The 21,603-nt window shown below is 39.1% G+C and overlaps 1 protein-coding gene and 1 long non-coding RNA gene across 5 annotated transcripts in view; one reads left to right on the forward strand and one right to left on the reverse strand.

Annotated features, from left to right (window-relative positions):
- The window catches only part of LOC105471095 (FER tyrosine kinase), a 692,543-nt gene that overhangs the window by 559,216 nt on the left and 111,724 nt on the right, over positions 1–21,603 (reverse strand). The gene's annotated exons all lie outside the window — the stretch shown is intronic.
- Positions 5,989–10,308, forward strand: LOC105471093 (uncharacterized). Its single transcript, XR_980983.3, has 3 exons — positions 5,989–6,069; positions 6,893–7,025; positions 10,116–10,308. It is a non-coding gene; the product is annotated as an uncharacterized lncRNA (long non-coding RNA).

Genomic DNA, 21,603 nt, shown 5'->3' on the forward strand with positions numbered 1-21,603 from the left:
CCCTCGTAGGAAAGAGCCACACTTGGGGCTATCTGTTCTTGGCCAAAGTACTTGCACTCTGCCTAGAGCAAAACACATTCTCTTCAAATAAGTGTGCCCTAAAGGGAATATCATGGAGGCAGAGAACACTCTGTCAAAACTTCTACTCCCTCTATGCAAACTTCTTCAGAGAATCAGAGAGGTGTCAAGACTCAGGGGTCTTCAACCAGGTTGGTTTCAGCAAACCTCTCAATCAACTCTAAATTGCATTTGGGGTAGAAAACCAGGGGTGGTATTTTCTTCTCCTTACAGCTCTGGGGCTTGCTTTGATTGAATATCTTGACTCACTGAAGGCAGGTCAGACTCCAAGGTTCTTCAGGGTTAAAATGTGCCTGCGAACGGGTTGCCAGCATTCTGAGCCTGATTTTTCTTCTTCTTTTGAATTCAGAACACCTCCTGAGGTTTCTTCACTACATCCTCTTACAGTCCCCTTAGCGGACTCATGGTTGATCTGGTTGAAAGCAAGTCTGAACACTATCTTCGCTACCAGCTGTAGGCTGACAGACTCTAACTTTGTTGTCTTTCCAGATCTTTGTCTCTTACGGTTTAGAAATGGGAATATACAGCTGCAATGTGGCAATCAAAGTGGGGGAGGTGACCATTTACATTCTAACACACAGAGACTTCCTAGTCAAGGTTACTTATAAATCAAACAGATGTCATTTCATAAACACCCCCAAACAACTGTATTTCATTATGAAAATGTGAAGCAGTGCTGTTAATGGGTATCTAAGGACTAAAATCAATTTAACTTACAGGCACTCAGCTGCTACAACAGTTGTGAACATGTCTGGATGTTAATAAACACTGATTAGTATTAATATCATACAAGATTTTAAATGTGGCTGGCATGAAATTCTCAATCTAATGGACAGGGAAGCCTGTTGACAAAGATTTATTTTCTTTATTCTCTTGTGGACAGAAATTTTCATAGGCTTGACAATATTGCCATCAGTTTCACAAGTGTACTATGGCACTTCTTGGGTTTTTAGAGACTATAACAATCTCCTGAAAAGAAAGAGGGTTGAACACTCATTTGTCACTCAGACACAACACTGAAATGACACAGAGCAAACTGAGGAGCAGCAAGTGAAATGTGAAAATGAAGAGGAAAGAGAAAGTGAAGATGCACAGGTCATAATAATACAGAACAGCAGTGCAGATGAGGGGCTGTTCCTCAGAGAAGTTGACAGTAGCCATGACCTTCAAAACAAGTGATAATGCAGAGACGCAGCTTACTTTTGTTACCTTTCAACACAATGTAAAGGAGCAAAATGAAAGGGAGAAAAATATATTGATTGGAATTGCAGAGATGTCTGATTTTAGCAAGTTTCATGTGAACTCTGATTCTCTTTTCTTGCTCATTATTTGCCTTGACTATTCTGTATATGAAGTGTCTCCACTCAGAGTGGAGAGTTAAGGTCAGGATTAATATGAATCAGTGGGTTTTACTTGAATAATGTCTCTTTTCTAGGATAGTTATATTTTAACTGAACACAGTTAAACACAAAAATATTTCAAAACCACTTGAACTTCCACCAGTCTCTACCATAGGAAAAAGTATACAAAGAGGTTCAACAAATATTTCACCTAAAAAAACAGGTGAAAAGAGAACACTACCTTTAAAAATGTAATCAAATTTAAATGACAGTCCATGCAAAATTTTGGTTTTGGAAATTGGCAATCAAATTCTAAAACTTAGATGGAAAGGCAAAAAGCCAAGCATAGCTAAGGCACTCTTAAAGAAAAACAAAGCTTGTGGACTTGTATTATCAGATGCCAAGAGCTGTAATAATTGAGACAGTATGGTAGTGGCACAAGGATTGATAAATAGAGCAATGGAAGAGAAAAGAAAATCCAGAATTAGGCCTAAACGTGTATGGTTACCTGATTTATAACAAAGATGACATTGCAGTGCAGTAGAGAAAGAATAATCTTCTTAATAATTGGTGTTGGATCATTAGATACCCAGACAGGGAAAAATAAATTTGTACCCCACCTCTCACCATACAAAAAAATAAATTATAAATGGGTTGCAGATCCAAAAGTGAAAGGTAAAACAAAGTTTCTAGAAGAAAATATAGGAGAATTTCTTCATGACTGTGACATGGGCAAAATTTCTTAACCATATAAAGAAAAAGATTGATAAATTGAACTTTAAGCACTGTGTATTAAAGGACACCATTAAATGGGTAAAACTACCACCCATGGTGTAGGGAAGATATTTGTAATACAGATAATCAATGAAGGACTTAAAGCCAGATTATGTAAAGAATAATGCAAATTGGGAAAAGCTCTAACATTTTACAGTGTTTTTCTCTGCTCTCACACCACAATAATCATTAACACAGAAGACTTCTGGGACCAAATGTGTGTGTGAGGGGGCTGTTCCCACCACCAAGTGGGCAATCAGTACCCCAGTGGACACCACTAGGTGTCCTCCCATTCAGTTCCGACACTATCTACCTGGAGATAGCATCAGATCTCACAGGTTGAGGGCTCAGTCCTCAAGAATACCCACTTTCAGATATCAGTCTCAAGTCCTGGCCTCTGGAACTTCCCACCAACAAGCTTCAAGTCAAGGTTCCCACGACCCCCTCTTTGGGTTTGATTAATTTGCTGGAGTGGCTCAGAGAACTCAAGGAAACACATTTACTGGTTTATTATAAAGGATATTACAGAGGATACAGATGAAGAGATGCAAAAGGAGAGGAGGGGAAGGTGTGTGGAGCTTCCACGCCCTCCCTGGGAGCACCACCCTTTAGGAACCTTCATGTATTCAACTATCTGGAAGCTCACCAAACCCTGTCCTTTTGGGTTTTTATGGAGGCTTCATTATATAGGCATGATTGACAACTTCGTAGACATGTGACTGGACAAAAAGAGTATGATCTCATCCTAGAAGACTGAGTGGGGAAACCCAGCAAGACCCGTCTGTTCAGATTCTTCTTGACCCTTCTGTGCAGCATTCCTTCCTCCAGAGTATGGGGTGGGGCCCTCTCTGGAATAAGGGTCTTTTGACCCACATTCAGATTAGAGTCCTGTTTTGGGCAGGTAAAAGGAGGCCGGGATAAAATTAGAGAGAGAGAGATTCTGTTTCCTGGGGCCTGCTCCTGAAGCCTAAAACACCCCAAAACTATAACAAAAGACTGTAACAAAGGCTATGGGATTTATGAGACTATAACAAAGGCTAAAGGAGTTATGAGCCAGGAACTGTGGACAAAATATATATTATATATTTAATTATATTATATATTATATAACATAATATATATTATATACTATATAATATATAACATGTATATGATATGATATATTGTATAACATATAGTATGTAATATATAATATACATTATTATAATATAACATATATATTATATATAATATAACATACTATATATAATATATAGTATATTATATATAGTATATTATATATTAATTATATAATATATAAATTAAAATATATATAGATATTAATATATAATATATAAATTAAAATATATATAGATTTTAAAAATTCATTTGTGTGATAGGGATGTATATATGTATATATGAAAAAGACAAATAACCTAATACAAAAATAAGGTTTTACTTGGACAGAGAATATCCAAGTGGCCAATGAACATATGAGAATGAGCTCAGCTTCATTAATCATAAGCAAATGCCACACTGAAGAAAATAAAATATACTTATCAAAAGTAAAAGTTGGGTATTATCACCTTCTGGTACACCTAGTAATTGGATGTTCTTTCTTCTAGGTCTTTCTGTTAGTACATGTGGCCAACTGGCCTCCTTTAGTGGGCAGTATGTACACAGGTAAGGAAAGTTGCACTTATCTACTTCTTGGCTCATGTGTATAACCATTTTTCCCAAGACAGGAATAATACAGGGCGATCACAGGAAAACAGCAAATTCCAGGCGGCAGTTTCACATGACTAGCAAAAGGAAACTGCTAAAATAACTGCAGAAGCTAGGGGCTGACAAGATCCTGAAAAACCAAGGTGTAGGTCAAGTTGGCTAAGACTGACTGGACCCACCATGGCACTGGATTTGACTGAGGATTCACCTAGGATCTCATTATGTGCTCATTAGCATACTAAACCCACACCCATCAGTACCATGACAGTTCTGGGAACACTCATTTTTGTTGTAAAAATGAGTGGCACCACAGTTCCCAGAAATCTCCATATTTTTTCAGAAATCTTCATGAATATTCTACCCTTTGGTTAAAGAAACTCTTAAAGCTAGCAGCCCCAAACTCCCCTGTGTGTGACTCTCTCTATAGTATGCCCACTCTTCCCTTCCTTGTGTACTTTTCACCTTGCAATGAATCTCCATACTTTCCCTGTTTTCTGACTCATCCTTGAATTCATTCTCAAAGTAGTGTCAAGAGCCTGGATATTGGTTGGGGTCGAGGTCCCACTGGCATTTCGGGACCTCCCCCAGCCCACTGGTATCACTCCTACCCAATCTATTGATGCAAAGCAACAGGATCTACCGAGCACATATATGTTTGCTTTATAAGTGGGCTTCTGGGGTCCTAGTAATGTACTTTCTCTTTTACCTGGATATTGATTATACAGGTGTGTTCAGTTTGTAAAAACCATCCAACTGTGTACCCATAATTTGTTTACTTCTCTGTATAAATGTTATACACATATTATAGCTGTTATACTTCAATAAAAAGTTTTAAAAATCAAATAGCACCTGAACCTAAAATCTTAATGGATCCTTATTCTCTGCTACAATCTACAGGAATATTGAAAGATTTGTTAATACAATGAACACACATACACTGTATACTATATTCACCAATTAGTAAAATTTTGCCACATTTGCTTTCTCTCCATCCATATACACACTCATTTTATCTGAACTAGTTAGGTATAAGCTGTGGACATCATTATACTTTACTTCTAAATTCCTCAGTGTATCTCCTAAAAACAAGAACATGACCACACAAACACTTGTAAAGGGAAAAAACAAATTACATTTTCCTCTGTACTTTCACACTCAACACAGCACGTAATACTTCTTTTTGTTTTAGAAGACAGTTTTAAAACTGTATATATTTATGGTGTACAGCATGTTTTGAAATATGTATACACTGTGTAATGGTTAAATCAAGCTAATTAACATATGCATTATATCACATACTTATCATTTTTTTTTGTGGCAAGAGTGCTAAAAATCCACTCTCTTGGTGATCTTCAAGAATTTGTTATTAACTATAGTCACTGTGTTGTACAATAGATCTCTTGATCTTACTCCTTCTAACTGTAGGTTTTTATCCTTTGACCAATATCTCCCAAACCACCCTGCTCCCCCAACTCCTGGTAACCACCATTCTACTCTCTGTTTCTATTGTGTTCAATATTTTTTAGATTCCACACCTAAGTGAGATAATGTGATATTTATCTTTCTGTGCCTGGTTTATTTCATTTAATGTCTTCCAGGTTCATCCATTTTGTTGCAAATGACAGGAATTTCCTCTCTTTTTAAAGTCTGAATAGTATCTTATTGTGTATATATGCCACATTTTCTTTATCCATTCGTCCAGTTGTTACAGTAGGGAGTCTCTTGACATACTGTGAGAAGATATTTTAATGGTCCATTTGCAAGGCATGATAAATCTAAGCACTGGCAGCCAGCCTGCGGGCGTAACAAACCGCACGGCTCATGCACCTAGAAAGTCACAATAAGCAAACATAATGTAGAGGAGGAGTCAGCCCATAAAAGGGAATAAAGTTTCATTATTGAGAAATCAAAACTTAAGCAGGGAAGGGGACCTGGGTATGTGACCTTATAAGGGGATAATGAAACTTGGGCGACGTCCAGGAAGATTGTAACCTCATAGTGCTCAACCAGTGAGGAACTGGGAGGAGGGACTTGTGTGCTAATAAATAAATTGCCTGCTGTAACTGCCCCAGGTGTGCTTGCCTACCAGACACCAGATCTTGCAAGACCGCCATGAAAAGTCTCACTTCCACTATTCTTTGTGTCTCTGAGTACATTGTTTGGGTTTGGATAGGTGAGTGTGTTTCTCATAATACTGATTTCATTTTTTCATTTTCTTTGGATATATACCTGATGGTGGGATTGCTGGATCATATGGTAGTTCTATTTTGAATTTTTTAAAGTCTTTTTGAAAGTTTTGAAGTTTCCATAATGGGTATACTAATTTATATTCCCACCAAAAGTGTACAAGTGTTCCCTGTTCTCCATATCCTTACCAATACTTGTTAGCTTTCATCTTTTTATAATGGCCATTCTAACAGGTATGAGGTGATATCTCATTGTGTTTTCGATTTGCATTTCTCTGATGATTAGTGAATTTGGAGGATTTTTTCATTTACTTGTTGACCATTTGTACGTCATATTTCAAAATGTCTATTCAGGTCCTTAGCCCATTTTTAAATTGGGTTATTTGTTTTCTATTTAGTAGTTTGAGTTCCTTGTATATTTTTGGATGTTAACCCATTATTAAATATATGGTTTGCAAAAGATTTTCTCCCATTCTATAGATAGTATCTTCATTCTCTTGATTGTTTCCTTTGTGGTGCAGAAGCTTTTTAGTTTGATGCCATTCAATTTGTTTATTTTTGCTTTGTTGCCTGTGCTTTTGTGGTCATAGCCAAAAAATCTTCACCCAGACCAATGTCATGAAGCTTTCCCCTATGGTTTATTTCAGTAGTTTTACAGTTTCAGGTCTTAAACATTTAAGTCTTCAATGCATTTTGAGTTGATTTTTATGTTTGATGTGAGATGAGGGTCTAATTTCATTCTTCTGCATGTGAATATTCAGTTTTTGCAACACCATTTATTGAACAGACTTTCCTTTCCCCATTGTACAGAGCACTTCTGTGACCATATATGTAGGGATTATTCCCCACATGCCAAGCAATTCTCCAACTCTCTAACTGCCAGCTGGATGTCCTATAATTCACCACGATTCTGACATTACCTGGACAGCACTGGATACCGCAGGTAAAGGGCTCACTGCCACAAGATTGCTCCTACTGTAGATGCCAATCACAAATTCCAGGTTGTAGCCTGTGCCTCTGACTGACTAGCTATAAATTGAGGTTCCTATCCCCACCTTCTTGGGTTTGATAATTTGCTAGGATCACTCATAGAACTCAGGGAAACATTTTATGTACATTTACTGGTTTCTTATGAAGGATTTATAAAGGATACAGATCAATAGCCACATGAAGAAATGCATAGGGCATGGTATGGAGGAAGGGGTGTGGAGCTTCCATGCTCTCTTCAGGCATGCCACCTAGCACCTCCAAGTGTTTAAGAGTTTTTATACAGCTTAGTCTCCAGCCTCCTCGCCTCCTGGCCCCCTCACACCCTTTTCTGGAGGTTGGGTGGTGGGACTGAAAGTTCCAACTCTAATCCTCTAATCCCTAGGTCTTCCTAGCAACCAGCCCCTTCATAGGTTATCCTAGAGCCCCACCCTAAGCCACCTCATTAGCAAAAACTTAGGCAAAGGGTGTTATGAATAACAAAGACACTCCTATTACTCAGGAAATTCCAAGAATTTTAAGAGCTTTGTGACAAGAGTCAGTGACAAAGACTAAATGTATTTTATATTATACCATAGCACTACGAAACCAGAAGACCACTATTATACTGAAAATATTGAACAGTTCTTATGTAAATTCCATATTCAAATTTCTACAATTGTCCCAATAATATCCTTTATAGATTTTTGTTTTCCTAAAGATCCGGGTCTCAAACAATTTGTCAAGTCTCTTCAGTAGCAGTTGCTGTCCTTCTCCTGGCTACCTGGTGAGGGAGACATTCTACATTCTCTAGACATTCTACATTCTCTACCTTGCGCCAGTCTTCCTCCCAAGTGCCCACTGGGGTCTGTGCAGAGTAGCCTGAAAGTGCTTGTAAGTGTCCCTTGTACCTGAGGCTTTCAGGGGCTCTGTATTTTCAGACTTGCCTATACTCAACTTTTAGCAATTCATTTAAAATTTTACCTTAAATCTTATTCACTTGTATAATAACCTCATCTTCCTCTGTGCTCTGCCAAAGGCAACCCACGGCTCATTAACTGTCTCTTCCTGGAAGCATCCATTTTTAATTTAGATTTTACACCAGTTGGATACACTGGAAAACATAGCTCTTAGATGAGTTGAAGAAAATGATGCCTTTATACAATATGTAACATTCACTTGATCTTCGGGTTGGAATGACACTTTCCAACTTTCTACATCTGAAGAAGCTGGAACTCAACTTGACTTTAAACATTTAATGTATTCTCTTTCACATTAGAATTTTGAATGTGAGACAATTTGAGCATCAAAACGATACCTTCAAGCTGCCTCTTGTGACCTTTTGACATGCTGCCATTCATTCTTGAGCACTTTCTAGCATAAGATCTTCCATGCTCACACTGTACTTTTACTGCTTCAGATCTGGAATTGGTCTTGTCTCTACAGATCTTTGGTTCCTTTTAGTGGGAAGTAGGAAGGAGAGACTTGAATGCTAAATGTGTTCATTGCCACTGAGTTGTCATTATTTCTAGAATCTTTTAGTGATAAAGCTAACAAATATATAAGTTTTAAAAATATATTAGCTTGTACAGATATTCCCTATTCCATTTCCACACCACATTCCTCCTCTCCTTCTTTATTTCCTTATTGTATTTTCCTTTCTGTAGTAAGAACTCTGGTTCAAACATTGATGAATTTAAATTTAATCGTTTGCTCTATTTTATAACAAAAATAAATTTATTTCAGAATCAGTATATTTATATTAGTATCAAGAACAAACCAGCTAAGTAAAATCCAACATTTCCTTGCAGTTCTGAGAGTGTATACTATATACATATAGTGTACTATGTTCAGAAGTTGCTTGAATTGATTCATTTTTAGTGCTTATGTTAAAATTTGATATTAAAAATTTTAGCTTCATTTGTTTTTGTTTATATTCAATTTTAGGCTTTTTCATCCTTGTAGATATAATTGTACTTCTTAAAATATACAAAATATTACTTCAAAAGTAAAATGTATATTACAAGATACACTCAGGAGATCTCACTGCCTTCCCTATTCCTTCCATTCTGTTCTCATCCATCACTTGCAGGTAATCAGTTCCATTAGTTTCTGATTTATACACCCATTATACACATACACATTTACTTAAATACCAGAAAAATAAGCAAGTGGTTTTGCTAGCAGTTACCTTGGGTTTATGAGTGCAAATTTATTTACAAGAGAGGAAAAGTCCTTTTTTTCTCATAAAGATGACAACTGACTTGAGAAATTAAAAGCTTCTTGGCCAGGTGCGGTGGCTCATGCCTGTAATACTCCCAGCACTTTGGGAGGCTGAGGTGGGTGGATCACCTGAGGTCAGGAGTTCGAGACCAGCCTGGTCAACATGGTGAAACCCTGTCTCCATTAAAAAAGAAAAAAAGTACAAAATTTAGCTGAGTGTGGTGGCAGACACCTATAATCCCAGCTACTCGGGAGGCTGACGTGGAAGAATCACTTGAACTCGGGAGGTGGAGGTTGCAGTGGGCTGAGATCACACCATTGAACTCCAAGAGCAAGACAAGAGCGAGACTTTGTCTCAAAAAATAAAAAATAAAATAAAAAATAAGTTTCTTGAAAATCTTTATGCAGAGAACCATGTTCTCTTGTGTCATCTGTCAACTACAATTTTTTGTTGTATTAGAGCATAGCAGAAAATATAATTGTTAAAGACTGTGATAAACATCAATACATTTCTTCCATTCTTTTTCCTATATTTTCTTTCCTTCCTCCTTTCTTTTCTTTCTTTTCTTCCTTTATTACATGGATACTCTGTATCCTTCTATGTATGAGGTACAGAGATGAACAATACAGGTGAAACTCCTTCCCTTAAGAAAGTTATATTCTATTTGCAGAGATATATTCTATTTGGGGAGATAGTGAATGAATAAAGCAGTATAGAAAGATGAGCTACCATTTCCCCATATTACTGTAGGCTGGTGACAGCAGCTAAGGTAAGGGATGCCTATCAATAGTCCGAGTTGTGTTAACATCTCAGTATCCACCTATTTGCCTTCTTCTTTTCCAGGTTGAACAAACAGAAATTAGGAAGAGGTCATTAATGGTATGAAATTCCCTTCTTTCCCTTTGTTTAACTGGCCACATTTACTTTGACATATGTTAGAGATGGGAGCACTGGGAATAAAGACTGTAAAACAGAAGCTCCTTTATAATCTAACTTTGCATTTAGGAGTGTGGAGAGAGACCAACAAAACTATATGTTTGTGTAAGAGTATCACCTTAGCCTCATCTCAGCAGAGTATCACTGCCAACAGATGGTGTCAGCAGTTATGCAGTTAAATTAGTCATAGGCATAGTGCTGTTTTTTGGCCCCATGACAATTTGTAACATTTGTCCTTCATTTCCAGGTTGTTTCCACATCATATAAAATCCCATATATTCAAAAACATTGAATGTGCTTAAAAAAAGAAGTACATGTTTATGATAGAAACCAAAGTGATGTTAGCTCCACATAGATGTTTATACATTGTTTATATAAATGTTACATTGTCCTTATAAATAAATGGACTTAGGATCAGACTTTAACATCTAACCTGTGTGCAAGATGGCTGAATAGGAACAGCTACAGTCTACAGCTCCCAGCATGAGCAACACAGAGGATGGGTGATTTCTGCGTTTCCAACTGAGGTACCAGGTTCACCTCACTGGGGCTTGTTGGAAAGCCCCAAGTGGGTGCAGGAGAGTAGGTGCAGCCCACTGAGCATGAGTCAAAGCAGGGCGAGGCATCACCTCACCCGGGAAATGCAAGGGGTCAGGGAATTCCTTTTCTAGCCAAGGGAAGCTGTGACAGATGGCAATTGGAAAATCAGGTCACTCCCACTCTGATACTGCACTTTTCCAACGGTCTTAGCAAACAGCACACCAGGAGATTACATTCCGCGCCTGGTTCGTAGGGTCCCACGCCCACAGAGCCTTGCTCATTGCTAGCACAGCAGTCTGAGATTGAACTGCAAGGCAGCTGCAAGGCTGGGGGAGGGACGCCCGCCATTGCTGAGGCTTGAGTAGGTAGACAGAGTGGCTGGGAAGCTCAAACTAGGTGGAGCCCCCGGCAGCTCAAGGAGGCGTGCCTGCTTTTGTAGACTCCACCTCTTGGGACAGGGCATAGCCGAATAAAAGGCAGCAGAAACCTCTGCAGACTTAAATGTGCCTGTCTGACAGCTTTGAAGAGAGTAGTGGTTCTCCCAGCACAGAGTTTGGGATCTGAGAATGGACAGAGTGCCGCCTCAAGTGGGTCCCTGACCCCTGAGTACGCTAACTGGGAGGCACCTCCCAGTAGGGGCAGACTGACACCTCACACGGCTGGGTACACCTCTGAGACGAAGCTTCCAGAGGAACAATCAGGCAGCAACATTTGCTGTTCAGCAATATTTGCTCTTCTGCAGCCTCTGCTGCTGATACCCAGGCAAACAGGATCTGGAGTAGACCTCCAGCAAACTCTAACAGACCTGCAGCTGAGGGTCCTGACTGTTAGAAGGAAAACTAACAAACAGAAAGGACATCCACACCAAAACCCCATCTGTACATCACCATCATCAAAGACCGAAAGTAGATAAAACCACAAAGATGGGGAAAAAACAGAGCAGAAATTCTGAAAATTCTAAAAACCAGAGTTCCTCTCCCACTCCAAAGGAACGCAGCTTCTTGCCAGCAACAGAACAAAGCTGGACGGAGAATGACTTTGATGAGCTGAGAGGAGAAGTCTTCAGATGATCAAATTTCTCCAAGCTAAAGGAGGAAGTTTGAACCCATCGCAAAGAAGCTAAAAACATTGAAAAAAGATTAGACAAATGGCTAACCAGAAGAACCAGTATAGAGAAGTCCTTAAATGACCTGATGGAGCTGAAAACCATGCCACAAGAATTACATGACGAATGCACAAGCTTCAGTAGCTGATTTGATCAACTGGAAGAAAGGGTATCAGTGATTGAAGATCGAATGAATGAAATGAAGCAAGAAGAGAAGTTTAGAGAAAAAAGAGTATAAAGAAATGAACAAAGCCTCCAAGAAATATGGGACTATGTGAAAAGACCAAATCTACACCTGATTGGTGTACCTGATAGTGACGGGGAGAATGGAACCAAGTTGGAAAACACTCTGCAGGATATTATCCAGGAGAACTTCCCCAACCTAGCAAGGCAGGCCAACATTCAAATTCAGGAAATACAGAGAATGCCACAAAGATACTCCCTGAGAAGAGCAACTCCAAGACACATAATTGTCAGATTCACCAAAGTTGAAATGAAGGAAAAAATGTTAAGGGCAGCCAGACAGAAAGATCGGGTTACCCACAAAGGGAAGCCCATCAGACTAACAGTGGATGTCCTGGCAGAAACTCTACAAGCCAGAAGAGTGTGGGGTCAACTTTCGACATTCTTAAACGAAGGAATTTTCAACCCAGAATTTCATATACAGCCAAACTGTTTCATAAGTGAAGGAGAAATAAAATCCTTTACAGACAAGCAAATGCTGAGAGATTTTGTCACCACCAGGCCTGCTCTACAAGAGCTCCTGAAGGAAGCACTAAACATGGAAAAGAACAAACAGTACCAGCCACTGCAAAAACATGTCAAACTGTAAAGACCATCAATGGTAGGGAAAAACTGCATCAACTAACGAGCAAAATAACCAGCTAACATCATAATGACAGGATCAAATTCACATATAACAATATTAATATTAAATGTAAATGGGATAAATGCTCCAATTAAAAGACACAGACTGGCAAATTGGATAAAGAGTCAAGACCCATCAGTGTGCTGTATTCAGGAGACCCATCTCATGTGCAGAGACACACATAGGCTCAAAATAAAGGGATGGAGGAAGATCTACCAAGCAAATGGAAAACAAAAAAGGCAGGGGTTGCAATCCTAGTCTCTGATAAAACAGACTTTAAACCAACAAAGATCAAAAGAGAAAAAGAAGGCCATTACATCATAATGGTAAAGGGATCAATACAACAAGAAGAGCTAACTATCCTAAATATATATGCACCCAATACAGGAGCACCAAGATTCATAAAGCAAGTCCTTAGAGACCTACAAAGAGACTTAGACTCCCACACAATAATAATGGGAGACTTTAACATCCCACTGTCAACATTAGACAGATCAAAGAGACAGAAAGTTAACAAGGATATCCAGGAATTGAACTCAACTCTGCACCAAGTGGACCTAATAGACATCTACAGAACTCTCCACCCCAAATCAACAGAATATACATTCTTCTCAGCACCACATCACACTTATTCCAAAATTGACCACATAGTTGGAAATAAAGCACTCCTCAGCAAATGTAAAAGAACAGAAATTATAACAAACTGTCTCTCAGACCACAGTGCAATCAAACTAGAACTCAGTATTAAGAAACTCACTCAAAACCACTCAGCTACATGGAAACTGAACAACCTGCTCCTGAATGACTACTGGGTACATAAAGAAATGAAGGCAGAAATAAAGATGTTCTTTGAAACCAATGATAACAAAGACTCAACATACCAGAATCTCTGGGACACATTTAAAGCAGTGTGTAGAGGAAAATTTATAGCACTAAATGCCGACAAGAGAAAGCTGGGAAGATCTAAAATTGATACCCTAACATCACAATTAAAAGAACTAGAGATGCAAGAGCAAATACATTCAAAAGCTAGCAGAAGGCAAGAAATAACTAAGATCAGAGCAGAACTGAAGGAGATAGAGACACAAAAAACCCTTCAAAAAAATCAATGAATCCAGGGCTGGTTTTTTGAAAAGATCAACAAAATCGGTAGACTGCTAGCAAGACTAATAAAGAAGAAAAGAAAGAAGAATAAAATAGATGCAATAAAAAATGATAAAGGGGATATCACTACTGATCCCACAGAAATGGAAACTACCATCAGAGAACACTATAAACACCTCTGTGCAAATAAACTAGAAAATCTAGAAGAAATGGATAAATTCCTGGACACACACATCCTCTCAAGATTAAACCATGAAGAAGTTGAATCCCTGAATAGACCAATAACAGGCTCTGAAATTGAGGCAACAATTAATAGCTTACCAACCAAATAAAGTCCAGGAACAGACAGATACACAGCCAAATTCTACCATAGGTACAAGGAAGAGCTGGTACCATTCCTTCTGAAATTATTCCAATCAATAGAAAAAGAAGGAATCTTCCCTAACTCATTTTATGAGGCCAGCATCATTCTGATACCAAAGCCTAGCAGAGACACAACAAAAAAAGAGAATTTTAGACCAATATCCCTGAGGGACATCTATGCAAAAATCCCCAATAAAATACTGGCAAATCGAATCCAGCAGCACATCAAAAAGCTTATCCACCATGATCAGTTGGGCTAGGATTCGATGCTTGTTCAACGTATGCAAATCAATAAATGTAATCCAGCATATAAACAGAACCAAAGACAAAAACCACATGATTATCTCAATAGATGCAGAAAAGGCCTTTGACAAAATAATAATAAAGGGTATTCAATTAGGAAAAGAAGAAGTCAAATTGTCCCTGTTTGCAGATGACATGATTGTGTATTTAGAAAACCCCATCATCTCAGCTCAAAATCTCCTTAAGCTGATAAGCAACTTCAGCAAAGTCTCAGGATACAAAATCAATGTGCAAAAATCACAAGCATTCTTATACACCAGTAACAGACAAACAGAGAGCCAAGTCATGAGTGAACTCCCATTCACAATTACTTCAAAGAGAATAAAATACCTAGGAATCCAACTTACAAGGGATGTGAAGGACCTCTTCAAGGAGAACTACAAACCACTGCTCAATGAAATAAAAGAGGAAACAAACAAATGGAAGAACATTCCTTGCTCATGGATAGGAAGAATCAATATCGTGAAAATGGCCATACTACCCAAGGTAATTTATAGATTCAATACCATCCCCATCAAACTACCAATGACTTTCTTCAGAGAATTGGAAAAAACTACTTTAAAGTTCATGTGGAACCAAAAAAGAGCTTGCATTGCCAAGACACTCCTAAGCCAAAAGAACAAAGCTGGAGGCATCTCACTATCCAAAACAGCATGGTACTGGTACCAAAACAGTGATATAGACCAATGGAACAGAACAGAGCCCTCAGAAATAATACCACACATCTACAACCATCTGATCCTTGACAAACCTGACAAAAACAAGAAATGGGGAAAGGATTCCCTATTTAATAAATGGTGCTGGGAAAATTGGCTAGCCATATGTAGAAAGCTGAAACTGGATCCCTTCCTTATACCTTATACAAAAATTAATTCAAGACAGATTAAAGCCTTAAATGTTAGACCTAAAACCATAAAAACCCTAGAATAAAACCTAGGCAATATCATTCACGACATAGGCATGGGCAAGGACTTCATGTCTAAAACACCAAAAGCAATGGCAACAAAAGCCAAAATTGACAAATGGAATCTAATTAAACTAAAGACCTTCTGCAGAGCCAAAGAAACTACCATCAGAGTGAACAGGCAACCTACAGAATGAGGGAAAATTTTTGCAATCTACTCATCTGACAAAGGGTTAATATCCAGAATCTACAAAGAACTCAAACAAATTTACAAGAGAAAAACAAACAACCCCATCAAAAAGTGAGTGAAGGATATGAACAGACAGTTCTCAAAAGAAGACATTCATACAGCCAACAGGCACATGAAAAAATGCTCATCATCACTGGCCATCAGAGAAATGCAAATCAAAACCACAATGAGATACCATCTCACACCAGTTAGAATGGCAATCATTAAAAAGTCAGGAAACAACAGGTGCTGGAGAGGCTGTGGAGAAACAGGAACACTTTTACACTTTTGGTGGGATTGTAAACTAGTTCAACCCTTGTGGAAGACAGTGTGGCGATTCCTCAAGGATCTAGAACTAGAAGTACCATATGACCCAGCCATCCCATTACTGGGTACATACCCAAAGGATTATAAATCATGCTGCTATAAAGACACATGCACACGTATGTTTACAGTGGCACTATTCACAATAGCAAAGACTTGGAACCCACCCAAATGCCCATCAATGATAGACTGGATTAAGAAAATGTGGCACATATACACCATGGAATACTATGCAGCCATAAATAAAGATGAGTTCATGTCTTTTGTAGGGACACGGATGCAGCTGGAAACCATCATTCTCAGCAAACTATCACAAGGAAAAAAACCAAACACCGCATGTTCTCACTCATAGGTGGGAACTGAACAATGAGAACATTGGACACAGGAAGGGGAACATCACACACTGGGGTCAGTGATGGGGTTGGGGGAGGGGGGAGGGATAGCATAAGAGATACACCTAATGTAAATGATGAGTTAATGGGTACAGCACACCAACATGGCACATGTATACATGTGTAAGAAACCTGCATGTTGTGCACATGCACCCTAGAACTTAGAGTATAAAAAAAAAAAGAACTAAGACACAGGCCAGTGTTTCAAGCCTTGCTTTCTGAGAAGCTTAGACCAAGATAATATCCAAACATGTTTTTATCAAATTATTATGCCTATATATACCTAAAATATACAGCATTGTTTTGCTTATTTTAAATTAAATTAAATATTATTATACCATAAAGAATAAATAAATAAAATAAAATCTAACCTGTGTATAACTATAGGAGTTTCTGAGCTTAATTATATAAGAATTAATTCTGTGTCTTTATGATATACACCTTCCAGCAGCATTGGGTCCTAAAGTCATTTAGTCAGGAATGCCCTGTAGTCAAAATGATCTTTGAAAATTCCTAAATGGGTTTGTGTATGCAACTGTATAAAAATTCTAAAGTTTGAAGACTATTGAATTAGTCTTTTAAAAATGAATGAAAATAAGCTCTCAATGCATTCAAATCTCAGCATTCAAGTCATTCATCCTTTAAGATAATCATCAAATCTCTGGTTAGCATGGGGGATAGATGAGAATTCTAAGCTGTCTTTGCTTATCTTCAGGATGACTTTATATTTTAATAGGAGAAAGCACATTTATTTTTAACATTGTGGAATTAATGAGGTATGTATGTGAAAGCATCCAGCCCAGGGCCCAGCATATAGCTGGTCTTCAATAAATAAATAGGGGCTGATTTCGAGTCTAAGATTGGTTTGATCAGGGCCACATGCATGCTGATTTTAAAAAGTAATAGAGAAGGACTCAGCCACCTGCTCCTTGTCATTTCAAATATGCATTTCTTGTCACTCTGCTGAACTGCCGTCACACTCATGCCTTTGGGAATTGGTGTTAAGCTCCCTTAAGTGGAGTCACACTCACCCAAGGGATAGGTTCTCAAATCAGTATGAAAAATAAATGCATTTGGACAGCATGACTAAGGTATAGATGTCTTCTTATCTGTAATTCAATGAACAATTCATTTTCTCCATCATTCCCAAATATTTATGTTTCCTTTTTCTTCCTTTCTCATCTCTGACTATCAGAGTCCATGAAGCCTTGAAGGACGCCCCTTGCTCGATTTTTAGCATTTTTTTTTTCTCAATAGGAATATGCAGACTTTAGGAGAACTCCTTGGCAATTATTTAACTTTCCAGTAATGACATAGAAACTATTAATAACATCCTTTCTTAATTTTACTCACTTGAGTATTAATTAATTTGCAAAGTAGTGTGGATTTTTTCTGTATCTACATCTAGAGCTTAATTAAATTAACCCCTAAGATGAAATATAGCCTGTTTAGAGAAGTGCTCTTCTTTAAATATTTTTATTATCAATTTTTATAACTAAATTGCAAACATATTCTCTGTATTAAAACACGCACACAATAGAGAAGAATATAAAGTGAAATATCATAATCCTTATCATGCTGTATTAGTCCATTTTCACACTGTTGATAAAGACATGCCCAAGACTGGGCAATTTACAAAAGAAAAAGATTTAATTGGACTTACAGTTCCATGTGGCTGGGGAAGCCTCACAATCATGGTGGAAGGCAAGGAGGAGCAGGTCGTGTCTTACATGGATGGCAGCAGGTAAAAAGAGAATGAAGAAGACACAAAAGCAGAGATCCCTAATAAAACCATCATATCTTTTGCGACTTATTCACTACCAGAAGAACAGTATGAGGGAAACTGCCCCCATGATTCAATTATCTCCCACTAGGTCCCTCCCACGACACATGGAGTGCAATTATGGGAGTGCAATTCAAGATAAGATTTGGATGGGGACACAGAGTCAAACCATATCATTCCGCTCCGGCCCCTGCCAAATCTCATGTCCTCATATTTCAAAACCATTCATGCCTTCCCAACAGTCCTCTAAAGTCTTAACTCATTTCAGCATTAACTCAAAAGTCCACAGTAGTCTCATCTGAGATAAGGTGAGTCCCTTCCACCTATGAGCCTGTAAAATCAAAAGCAAGCTAGTTATTTCCTAGATAAAATGAGAGTACAGACACTGGGTAAATACAACCATTCCAAATGGGAGAAATTGGCCAAAACAAAGGGGCTACAGGGCCAATGGAAGTCCAAAATCCAGCAGGGAAGTCAAATCTTAAAGCTACAAACTGATCTCCTTTGACTCCATGTCTCACATTCAGGTCACGGTGATGGAAGAGGTGGGCTTCCATGGCCTTGGGCAGCTCTGCCCCTGTGGCTTTGCAGGGTATAGCACCCTCCTGGCTGCTTTCACAGACTGGTGTTGAGTGCAGTTTTTCCAGGTGCACAGTGCAAGCTGTCAGTGGATCTACCATTCTGGGATCTGGAGGACCATGGCGCTCTTCTCACAGCTCCACTAGGCAGTGCCCCAGAAGGGACTCTGTGTGGGGGCTCCAACCCCACATTTCCCTTCCATACTGCCCTAGCAGAGGTTCTGCATGAGAGCCCCACCCCTGCAGCAAACTTCTGCCCGGACATCCAGACTTTTCCATACATCCTCTGAAATTTAGGCAGAGACTCCCAAACCTCAATTCTTGACTTCTGTGCACTGGCTGGCTAAACACCATGTGGGAGCTTCCAAGGCTTGAGGCTTGCACCCTCTGAAGCCATGGCCTGAGCTCTACATTGGACCTTTTCAGCTATGGCTGGAGTGGCTGGGACACAGGTCACCAAGTCCCTAGGCTGCACACAGCACAGGGACCCTGGGCCAGGCACACAAAACCACTTTTTCCTCCTAGGCCTCTGAGCCTGTGATGGGAGGGGCTGCCATGAAGATCTCTGACATGCCCTGGAGAAATTTTCCCCATTGTCTTGGGAATTAACATTTGACTCCTTGTTACTTATGCAAATTTCTGCAGCCACTTTGAACTTCTCCTTAAAAAATGGGATTTTCTTTTCTGTGTCACATTATAAGGCTGCAAATTTTCCAAACTTTTATGCTCTGCTTCCCTTATAAAATGGAATGAATTTATCAGCGCCTAAGTCACCATGCTTTGTTGCTTAGAAGTTTCTTCCACAAGATACCCTAAATTGTCTCTCTCAAGTTCAAAGTTCCACATATCTCTAGGGCAGGGGCAAAATGCTGCCAGTCTCTTTGCTAAAACATAATAAGAGTCACCCTTGCTCCAGTTCCCAACAAGTTCCTCATCTCTATCTGAAACCATTTCAGCCTGGACCTTATTGTCCATATCACTATCAGCATTTTGGGCAAAGCCATTCAATAAGTCTCTAGGAAGTTCCAAACTTTCCCACATTTTCCTGTCTTCTTCTGAGCCCTCCAAACTATTCCAGCCTCTGCCTGTTACCCAGTTCCAAAGTCGCTTCCACAGTTTTGGGTATCTTTTCAGCAACACTCCACTCTACTGGTACCAATTTACGGTATTAGTCCGTTTTCATGCTGCTGATAAAGACATACCTGAGGCCGGGTGCAGTGGCTCATTCCCATAATCCCAGCACTTTGGGAGGCTGAGGCGGGTGGGTCGCCTGAGGTCAGGAGTTCGCGACCACCCTGGTCAACATGGTGAAACCACTTGTCTACTAAAAATACAAAAATTAGCTGGGCATGGTGGTGGGTGCCTGTAATCCCAGCTACTTGGGAGGCTGAGGCAGGAGAATCTCTTGAACTGGGGAGGCAGAGGTTGCAGTGAGTCGAGATCACGGCACTGCACTCTAGCCTGGGTGACAGAGCCAGACTCTGTCTCCAAAAAAAAAAAAGAAAAGAAAAGAAAAGAAAAGAAAGACATATCTGAGACTGGCCAATTTACAAAACAAAGAGTTTTAATTGGACTTACAGTCATGGTGGAAGGCAAGCAGGAGCAAGTCCCATCTTACATGGATGGCAGCAGGCAAAGACAGAATGAAGAAGATGCAAAAGCAGAAACCCCTGATAAAACCACCAGATCTTGTGACTTATTCACTATCATGAGACCAGTATGGGGAAAATTGCCCCCATGATTCAATTATCTCCCACTGGGTCCCTCTCACAACATGTGGGAATTATGGAAGTACAAGTCAAGATGAGATTTGGGAGGGGACACAAAGTCAAACCATATTACATGCCCCATAAATTCCCATCCACTTTCCAGAGACAAACAACTACTTTAACAGTTTTGAGTATTTTTCCAGACCTTTAACTTTTTATTCATATATGTATATGCAATTTAAAATATATACTATTGTTTTCTTTGCTGTAGTTACATAACAATGTGTTGTAGTTCACTTTGCTTTTTTTCACTTAATGATGTATCTTGATAAAGTTTCCCTGACCATGATCTCTCTCTCTCCCCTCCCTCTCCCTCCCTCCCTCCGTCCCTTCTTCCTTTCCTTTCCTTTCCTTCCTTCCTTCCTTCCGTTCTCTCTCTCTTTCTTTCCTCCCTCCCTCCCTCCCTCCCTCCCTCCCTCCCTCCCTCCCTCCCTCCTTTCTTTCTTTCTTTCTTTCTTTCTTTCTTTCTTTCTTTCTTTCTTTCTTTCTTTCTTTCTTTCTTTCTTTCTTTCTTTCTTTCTTTCTTTCTTTCTTTCTTTCTTTCTTTCTTTCTTTCTTTCTCTTTCTGTCTGTCTGTCTGTCCTTCCTTCCTTCCTTCCTTCCTTCCTTCCTTCCTTCCTTCCTTCCTTCCTTCCTTCTCTCTTTCTCTCTCTCTCTCTCTCTCTCTCTCTTTCTTCTTTAAGTTCCAGGATATATGTGTACAATGCAGGTTTGTTACATAGGTATATGTGTTCCATGGTGGTTTGCTGCACCTATTGACCTGTCCTCTAGGTTTCCTCCTCTTGGCTCCCAACCCCCAACAGCTCCCAATCTGTGTTGTTCCCCTCCCTGTGTCCATGTGTTCTCATTGTTCAACTCTCACTTATGAATGAGAACCCACCTCACTTTTAAAAATAAACTCATGCCATATCATTTTTCTGCAGTAATGCATGTACCATATAATCTATTTAGTATTCATTTACTGATGGATATCTAGTTTTTCACTATTACAAATAGTGCTTCAAACAACATTAATGTTCTCGTTTCTTTGTGTACATACGTATTTTTTTTAGGAAAGTTACTTGAGAGTGAGTGAACCTCTTAAATCACAGGCAAAATCAAGAGATTTTACTTGGTAGTACAAAATTGTCCTC

Source organism: Macaca nemestrina, chromosome 6 (genome assembly GCF_043159975.1).
Source record: "Macaca nemestrina isolate mMacNem1 chromosome 6, mMacNem.hap1, whole genome shotgun sequence".
Lineage (NCBI taxonomy): Eukaryota > Metazoa > Chordata > Mammalia > Primates > Cercopithecidae > Macaca > Macaca nemestrina.